Consider the following 10524-nt stretch of genomic DNA (forward strand, 5'->3'; position numbering starts at 1 on the left):
AAAAGACTGAAGTTCCTTCCTTAGGAATGAGCAGATCAAAACTGCCAGCCTCGTTTATTCTCACTAGTTTACGGGTCAAGTACTATTACCCACGAAGCACCCATGTACTGTGTGCAGCCTGCAGACCCTCCCAATTGCCAGAGTAACAATATCCCGACTACATTTTAAAATCGGGCTTAGTATGCTTTGAAGTACATAATGTTTTCCATTCCTGAAAGGACAAAGAGATCTACATTGTCAAAGTTTATTTTTAAGCTCATGTGCTTGCTAAGTGCAGTGGCGAACAGGCTTTCCGTGCCTGTAGTACCATTGCTGGAACCTATTAATGCGAACAGATGAATCGCTGGCTTGGTTCCACATAGGCTTTTATTCCACCACTACCCCTTTTCCTAACCTTATCTAAATTGCATTGACTATCATTTTTTAAATCAAGAAGGCTATCAGTTTTTCTAAGCTTGCTTGTTTTAATTTTATCAGTACAGAAGCCATGCAAGAAAGGCAAATGAGAGGAAGTTTTCAAGTAGCTTTTGCTGACATAAGAAAGTCAGTAATTAGAGGTAGATTCTGTTTCTGGATGAAGTTTGAGGGATATGTGGAGACAGGAAAAATGGCAAGTTTTAAATAAAAGAGATAAAGATAAAGGATGGAAGAGGGAGTGAGAAAGAGAAGACAGGAAATAAGAAGAGAGAAGGAGAGGGATGTCTTGACTATTGACAATAATTCTTCACATATTTTCTTATTGTTGGGGAAGCAAATTGCTCTGGTTTGTATAACCCCCTACCGGTCTGCTCAGCCCACCAAAATTAGCCCACATGTCATCTGATACCAGACTAAGACTCATGGAAACACATTATTGCTCTATTAAAGCCATAACAAAATACCACTGAGCAGTGAGCATTAGGTGGGAGGGTGGCCCCGAGGTAATACAATCCGTGTTATAGAATTTCTAGCCCAAATTTTAAACATCTGGTTTTGATATGATAATAAATGTGATAATGTACATTAAATGCCGGTATTCAAGTAACATAATCCTTCCGTCTGACTAAAACAATGCATGCTTTTCAAATCACATAAGAGAGAGAGATTAGATGGATAGACACTTGTATTTGTGCATATACCGAAATGACCCTCCTGGGCACAAACATACATGTATACATACCCAGCAATAGCACAGAAACTATCAGTTGCCTTTCTAGAAATAAAGTATGTTTTCACTGAACTCCTCCTGTGCTCCCTTTTCAGGATGTCCTTTTGCACAATTGCACTACTTTGTAGGAGAACTGAGATTGAGGGAAATGGAAAGGGAATGTGAAAAATACTACTAGTAATTGGACCAGACAGAGATGTGAGCCCCTGACCTTTGCTTCATTAGTACCATCTCATGCTTTAATCTGATGAACTACCCTGCCACTGGCGACTGGAAAAATAAATGAAATTGGATTATCCCAATCCTGTTTTAAGTTAGAGTTTCTGTATTTCAAGTCCAAATATTACCATATTATTTGATGTCAAGTAATTCGGTGCTGTAAACAGTGCTAGGGTCCAGAAGTTAAGATCCCTTTAAGTTGGCAGCGTAGAATTAGACCAGTTGATAAAGAAAGAACTAACCCATGAGTGTTTGCTGACCTTTTATATTTACTTACAGGGAGGCTGACAGAGTGACCTGCAGGATGGAGGCGTGTGGATGCTGCTGAGACAAAAGTCATGCTGGGACTGCCAAATAGTTAATGACTATGGGGTTGAGAGCTAAGGATGAGGCTAATGGCGACTGAGCCTCATGTGTTTCAGAAAGGGAACTTTGTACAATGGTGTATTGTGCAAACCATTTCCACTTATCAAACATCTACTATGCCCCAGGTACTCTGCTAAGAACACAGTTTTGTATATTAAATGCAATAATATAAATACATACAAAATAAAAAGGCAGTGAAGATAAGGGAGTAGTTAATTATGTTTGGCAAGATTTAAGTTGACATCTAAGCTGAATTTGGGATAGAAATTGGAATTTTCCAAGCAGACAATTGGTGGTAGGATGTTCCAAGTAGGAGAATCAGCTTATGCAATAGTGAGATGAGTGAAATGGAAAAATTACTCTCAAAAACACAAATAGTATACAATATAGGATTTTAAAATTCTAGTGAAAATTTGGAAAGGGCAAGACAATCCCAGTCTAGGTTTGTCCATTTTACTCATCCATGTGAACCATGTAAAGGGAGACACTAAGTCTTATATACCTTAGGATCACCTATGTGCCTGGCACATAATGAATTGACTGATTAATAAATTGCTTTGTCACTCCACCCTCCAGGAAAAATTATATGAGTACATCTTGTTCCAATGGTAATCTGTATCCTGCTCTTTCTCCCAGCAAGGAGTCTTGCCCAAAGTATCTTTGAACATCAGGAATATTGAAAATTTATTCACTCCCTCGTTTCCTGCTGATGTTCAAAGCTTCATGAGTCAGGTGAATGGTATTTGAAGGAGCTGGCACAAAATAAAAACCCCAAGTGCTCTTTCTTGAGTTGAGCCAAACCCAAACCTTTTGAAAGGCGTGAAAACATGCAGCCACATTCGTTTGGTTTTCCTTTCCTGGGCTGCTCTTCTTCCTGGTGCTGGCCAGCACCACACAGAAGTCTTGCGACATGAGCCATTTCCACGGAATTTTAAATTCTGCCAAAAACAAGAGGGATTGGAAATTTCGTGAGAATGGTTATTCTTAGGAGATTTCCATCCCAGATTCCTAACTTGTGTGGCTCATATAAGCATCTAAAATGCATTGCCAAACCTTCTGAGGTCCCCCAATACACTTATTTCCATTCACATTTCTGCATAGAGACCTCAAAGTAACAGTGAATGCAATGGTTTGTTGGGAAACAAGATCCCCCTACCTATGTGGAAATGGCTCTGGAATGCCATGATAAAACAAACATTGGGTTTCAATGTACCCAGAATATGTTCAGTTTTTAGATGAGACATGTTTACATTCTCCCAAATAAAAACAACCTACCCCAAAGCAACCCTTCAATTTTTATTCTTTTGCTTCTGAGCAACTTTAAAATATAATAAGAATATTGTCTTAGTATATTGTTAAGTGTATAACAGCTCAAGCTCTTCCTTTAGGCTCATTTCTCCTATAGTCTTCCTATGAGAAAACTAGATTATAAACTCACCCCAAAATTCTCACTAATTTGGACACTATATCAGCAATCGCTATGTAACACACCTACTCCAAACTCAGTGGCTTAAAACAATAGGCATTTATTATTGGTGACTCTCTTATGGGTCAACATGACAATTCTGGTCTCCTCTGGGCCTCATTAATGCATCAGCTGCACGTTGGGTAGGTGACTGCTGCTCTTGGCTGGGCTCTTTGACATGTTTTGAGGTCAGCTCCCTGCACGCTGATATAGGATAGTCTACCTGAGATAGCTGAGCTCTTCCCCTCGAGCCCTCACTTGCACATGTCTTTCATATCCCTCCAATGGACTAGCCCAAGTGTGGTCTTCAGCAACCTTGAGTACATTTGCAGGGCAATGAGAGGCAAGAGAGGAAGTGGAAATGTATGAGTGTATTTTAAAAGCTCTGTTTAGGTCAAATTGTTAAGGTCATTTGGGCCAAAGCAAAATACAAGGCAAGCCCAGAGTCTGTGTTAGGAAGGTATCTACTACCAAAAGATGTGAATTCAGAGAAGCATGGAAAATTGGGACCATTCATACACTCTCTCTACCACAGGTGCATAATTTTATATCTGAAGCCAAACAAGCAACACATCTGGAGTCCCTGGTTCCTCTCACCATTCCCAGGCTTCAGTTCCAGAAGCACACACTACACATGGGGTAAGACCTGGCTTCCCCGAAGCTGTCAAGGGCACCAGATGATAGAACTTCTTAAGTGCGGGGGCAGCCAACTACCATGAGGCAAACTTTGACCAACGAACAGCAGAAAATGGGAGAACCGACAGATAAATGTCACCTCACTTCTTTCCTGAAATGCACTGTCCAGATGCAATGCTGGCTGTCCAGACAATGCTACACACAGTGCACAGCTGATGGGGTGGCTGTGCCTCTTCTTGGCCCTTGGTGACCTGTGGTCAGCATGGTGGCGCATCATCCTGCGTTTGCTTCCCGCTGCTCTTTGCCACACTTCCCTTCCCCCGCTCTAGTCACCCTGGAATTCTCTTCCCGATAAAGCATTAGCACTTAAGCCTGTGTCAGCTCAATTTTCAAGAAAAGCCAGGTGAGACATCTGTTTATGTATATGTGCTGTATAATTTGATTTATATATATGTAATGTATATATACATATGTGTACATATATACACATATGTATATCGTATTGTTCTATATAGAGATAGTTATATAATTATATATAGATGTATATGGCATATATATGCAGATATAAATAACCATTTAGTTCCCATTACTCCTCCATACAAAAGCCCATACCACTTAAAATCCTGAAGCCTTAAGCACAGCATGGTGACATTATGGAATAAAATATCAATATAAAGAATTTATAAACCCCAGAGGTTTTGTTTTCTTTTTGGGTTTTTTTTTTTTGTTCTTTGCTGAAAAAACAAAACAAAAAAGCTTTACAGGAATTAATAAATATGAACTTTGTAAAATAGCCATAAACTTCAAAAAATGATCAATAAGAACACTGATCCCTTAGGAAAGTAGGGTTTCAGACTCTAAAAATTAGATATAAATGAGATGAGTACCTTTGAAGATTTTTATCTTATTTTTTAGCTTAACATATTTTTTCTATTACATTTTGTGGGGCCTAAAACCAACGCTCTGCTTTAGTGTCTATGCTCATAACAGAGGCTAAAATAAAATGTCCACTCAATGGTTCTTTATATGTGTGCTATTTTATGTCTTATCAGAGAGATGATAAGGTGAACTCCTAAGGCCGTTTGTCACATATTTCTCTAACAGCGTTCGCAAAACAATGTAGACTTTTTCAATGATTTTATTTTTATTCTTATCACTCAAATCTAAATAAAGGCATGCATATTAATTTGTGGACTAAGAGTTCAGTATTATTGATCCAGATCAGTATCACTAACTTAAATTTTGTTAGACTTATGGATCATTTTTAGAAATCAGACCATTTGTACTTGTTTGATCACTGCTTGTGGGTGAAGAATAATTTAATATCCACTTGTAGCCTAAGTGTCAACATACTTCAAACCTGTGAGTGGCAATCTATGGCCTGCACAGCCTTGAGAAAACTCCTGTAACCCAATTTCAATCACAACTTTTCAGTACTCACCAAGCATAGAGACTAGGGAAGAAAAGCCACCAAGACAGTCTTTTGGAAAAAAGTCTTTTTAGAATTCTCTGTCCTGGGCCCTGCAGCCGAGAGAGCCTCAAGGGTGAAAAATGGAACAAAGGCTGAGATGAAGGCACCCTGAAGTGGGGGGATGAGGGATTGGATCTCTGCCCCCTTAGGGCAAAAGCAGCTCCAAGAAGAAAGCAGCCTGCTCTACTAGCCACCAGTCCGCCCAGAGGCTGGAGCCATCGGATCTCCGTAGGCCCCTCCCTTCTAGATCAGGCTTAAAGCGACCCAAACGGAGAAGAGATTCTACCACGTGGAGAGGGCCAGGGAAAGAGGAACAGCACGTTTCCATGACCAGCCCAGGGCCTGGCGCACAATAAGCATTCCAAGAAGGTCATATTAATTGGAACGAACCAATTCTAGCTCCACGTGGGCAACTTCCATGTGACACTGAGCAAGTTACTGTTCGTGTCTTCACTTTGGGCTAAGTTTCTCCATCTGCACAGTGGGCATAATAATAATTCTTACTCTCAGAATAATTTCAAGGATGAAATGTAATCGCCATAGGATTTGGTGACTCTTACGTGCTAAACAGATTCAGGAGTGGAAAGATAGCTGCATCTATACTCACAGATTTTACAAACCATTTGCCCTCCTTTGGGTTTTCCCTAAAAGCGGGTCCTGAACCAAGGACGTGTATGTAGGTAGTCCATTGAGGAGTAATTCCACCAAGCAGGAAAGAGGGAATGGGAAGAGTCAAGGAAGAGGGGAAAGCTAATATTCAAGGTCATTTCTGTGGCAACTGGGATTTGGTCTTGCAGGAGAACTTACAAGAAGTATATTAACATGTCTTAGAACTGTCTACCTGAGGATAGGCTGGGGATGAATTTCTCCATCTCTTTGCACAGTTCAAAAAGGATACCCTCAGAGGTGTTAATCACATCACGCCCAGGTACAAACAGATGCTTGACAAGAGAGCAGGCTTCCACCAGGGACTGTAGAAAGAAATGTGCACATGAGAGAAGATGCTGTTGTCATGAGGTGAGTTGAAGCTCACATCCAGGTGAGGCTGAGAGGATTCTAGCATAAGCATCAGAGACATCAGATACCATTTGCATACCTAAAAAGCAGAGCCAATTTCCTCTTGAGTACAATTCCATTTAATATAACACACAATTTGAATTGTAGTAATAATTCCGAAGTTTGCTGGTTCACTTGCCCACAGTAATCTTACTGAGCTTAACTTTAAATCCAGTGTCATACCTTTGTGAGAGCCCAAAGACCCAGCCTTGCTTCCTGCAGATTCCTAATAGTTTACATCTTTAAGCATCTGTTTCTTGGCCTCCTGCCTAGAGTTGCAAAGTCCAACCTCTACATAGATTTCCATTGAAGCACTGTGTGAGCTGAGTAGCTTTAACGCTTCAGGGATCGTGAGAAGGGCACACCTCACACTGCCTCACAGCGGTCATCTTGCCCACTCCACCACACACACTCCCTCCCTTCATCCTATGCCTTCAAGCCTGCTCACAAATGCATTGTATTTTCTCTCGCAGACAAGAGATCCATTCATACTTTGATCTTAGAAGCTCAGCTTTTCCAAACAAAATTGGGTTTCTACCTACAAGTTCTCATATAAGTTACTAAAGTTTTTTCTTCATGTTATAAAACAGGATATAAATTTTTTTTCTATGAGCTTCAATACAACTATTTTTGAGTGAAAAAATATGATTATAAACACTTTATTTTTCCTAAACTATCACTTGCACAAAATATAATACTCACGGCGGACTAATTCAATTCCCCCTTTTAAATGTTTGCATACCTCAAAGCATTTCTCCTCTTTAAAGTTATTATATTTATATTTTTTCTCTTATTCTCATGATATTTTATTAATGTATATACTTCCTCCTACTAGACTGTAAACTCCAAGAGTATAACAATTGAGTCTCATCTGACGCTAAATCATGGGCACCAAGTAGATGATTAATATATTTGTTCAATGAACAAATAAGTGAATGAAAATATATGGGCAAACTTATTAATTGCATGGTTAGAGAAAATGAATTATAAAGAAAAACAGAAACAAAACCCAAAACCCAGAAAAATGAAGTGTCTTGTCCAAGGCCACACAACTAGTTGAGAGCAGAGAGATTTTAGCGAGTTTGCCATGCACGCTCCCTCAGCCCGCTTGTAACTTTAGCCTGTAGTTCATTGCGATATTGCCTAACAGAAGCTCTATTACAAATCCAGTGGCTTCTCTCACACCCATTTGTTTGACTAAAGGCACATCAAAGAAGTCTGGTCTCAGAACTCCCTGATTCTTATTTTCCTGTTGAGAGACAGCAAATTCGATTGCACTTTATATTGAAAAAATGGCACTTTGGGCCAATGCCCCTTTTTTTAAATCACTACTTTAAAATGCCTCCATTATCTCCACTGGCGCTTTTAGTGATTTAGGACGGGGGTCATCCCTCACATGCACCAGAAGCCAACGAGAACTGAAGTTTCCACTTCTCAGGAACACACAGGAAGAAATGGTACAGGGGGACAAGCGCTCAGAAGGGCTTGTAAAGGCAAAGAAGCACGTGTCAGTCCCCTCTGGGACTTCAAAGAGTCCCAGAAATCTACATAAAAGTCAAAGGCAGACAAAGAAAATCTGACCGTATTTCAACATAGCTTCAAAGAAGTCAGATTAGAATATATAAAATTCCACTTGTAATCTGAGGATGGATACATTTATTTTTAATTTTTTTTCCCTAGCCTAAATACATTGATAGAGCTGCCAGGGTGTTGGCTTAGGCGCTCAGGTGGGAAAGTCTGTGGCTCCAGGGTCCATGTAAAATCTGCTACTACAGACAAAGTTTGGGAAGAGGAGAGGGTAATCTTAAATTCTCATCTGAGGGCCTGAAATTCAAACCCATGCCACTATCCTAAGTAGTATGCAATTTTTTAAAAAAGAGACTGCAAATAGGAAATCCCTTTCACCTTGTTCAACCTTAACATATTTCCCAAAGACTTCTACATATGTGATGACCAACATTCACGAAACGCAATAAAGCTTCCCTAGTTCACACAAAGCAGGGGAGATCATGCTTCTATACAGGGTAGAGAGGTTACATTCAACTAAATGTGCTAATGCGACTCCCTGAAAAGTTGTTTACATGTTTTAAATGGCAAGTGTTCTTTCCAATGATGAACCTCAACAGAGTCCTTATAGCACAAACTCTAAATTAGAGTGGCTAAGGTCAATGGCATTTGCTATGAATAGACTTGCAAGTGATCCCCACCTGTGATTCCATCCTTTCTACACAACACCATTTAGAGCTTAGTGCATTGCTTGCATACTCAGAAGGATACCATAAATAATTTCTCACTGGGAAAGATCATTTTGAAAAGGGTTATAATGATAAAAGAAATAAAAAACAACAGACCAACCTCTCTCTGCTGCTGCAGAGAATAAGGTAATTTCTTTCTTGCCTTCATTTTTCTTTCTTTTATACTACACCCTGGTTCCTGAAGCCAATGGTAGTTTTTTTTTAAATCTATAATGGCCCTGCTTTGTAACTTGTTCCATATGTTTGACATGCTTCGTAAAATAATTCCACATTAGTTTCCCCAGCCTAGTGTTTGGATCGTGACATCTGTTTTTTCCTATGTTTTCATGATTTATTTTGGTGTCCGTGTGAACTTGCTGTATAATAGTAAAAGGAATTTGCTTAGATTCCCTTTTCCTGGAATGTCTCCTGGTGCCTTGCAAACCCATCAGACCTCCTATCCACAGAAGATCTGACTCAGCCACTATCAAGCTAACTCTGCCACTGACTAGTGTACAAACTCACACAAGTCCCTCCATCTCTCTGGAACTCAATGTCCACGTCTGTAGAATGGGAATGATAACAATAATGGCTATATATAGGATTTGGAGAAAGTTTCAATAAGTTATCATGTAGTATATATAAAGCACTTTGATCAGTACCTGGCACGTAGCAAGTGCTGGTTGCTTTAGTTATTAAAGCCAAGGCACAAGGAAAGATCTTAAAGACCTAGGTTCCTCATAAACCGATGAACCAAATAGATCCAGTGACATAGAAGCATAGAACAGACTGAGGAATCTCAGAGGGGAAGGTGGGGGTGAGTAGGTGGGTGGGGAGAGATTAACCAAAGAACTTATATGCGTATAGGCATAACTCATGGACACAGACAATAGTGTGGTGAAGGCCTGGGGTGGGGGGTGTAGGGTAGAAGGGGTCAGTGGGGAAAAAGGGGGACATCTGTAATACTTTCAACAATAACTTAAATTTAAAAACAAAAAACTGTGTTCCTCTTCCTCTAGCATATCTTTGCTCTCCTTCATTTAGTCACTCACTCAGCAAATGGTTATTAAGTACCGAAAGATAAAATCAACACCGAGTGCAGTCATCATGGAGACTGAAGCTAGAGGAAATCAGGGATACTAATCCTATGTTTATTAAAATCTTGATATGTTATTTATCACAGATTTTTGCTTTAATGCTGGCTTTTTAAAATATTGCATTAGAATATTATTTATCTTGATTACCAATAAAGTATTACTTATCTTGATTACTAGATGTGCAAACCCCCAATTAAAATTGTTTGCCCCAAAGCAGATACCCCATTTGCCACAGCTAGTCCTGGTCCTGGACAACTGTGAGCTATACAGTTCCAGTCCTCATGGTTTGCGAGATTGGCTCAACCAAGTTATCACAAAAATATGTAGATTCTTCCCCATTAAAAATGAAAGTGTGGCCCTGGCCTGGTGGCTCAGTTGCTTGGGGCATTGTCCCATCCACCAAAAGTTTTCAGGTTCAGTTCTCAGTCAGGGCATATACCTAGGTTGCAGGTTCAGTCCCGGGTCAGAGAGTGTATGGGAGGCAACGAATAGATGTGTGTGTTTTTTCTCTCTCTCCCCTCCTCTCTCTCTAAAATCAATAAAACATTATATTCCAGCTTTTAGGTTTTTTTAGTTAACTTATCTGTTTGGCTTTTCTGGAGAATGTTATATAAGGTGAACTTTCTGAGTACCTTCTCACATGTTTGAAAAGGACACCAAATTATTAATTCACCATTCCTGATTTCTCATTTGTATAGGTAATCAAATCTTAAATTTCAAATCATTCTTCAGAACCTGGAGGGTATTGTGCTAAGTGAAATAAGCCAGGTAGAGAAAGACAAGTATTGCATTTGTGTCACTCACCCGTGGAATCTAAAAATGTAAGTCAAACT

The sequence above is a fragment of the Miniopterus schreibersii genome (assembly GCF_964146895.1).
Source record: "Miniopterus schreibersii genome assembly, chromosome: 19".
NCBI lineage: Eukaryota > Metazoa > Chordata > Mammalia > Chiroptera > Miniopteridae > Miniopterus > Miniopterus schreibersii.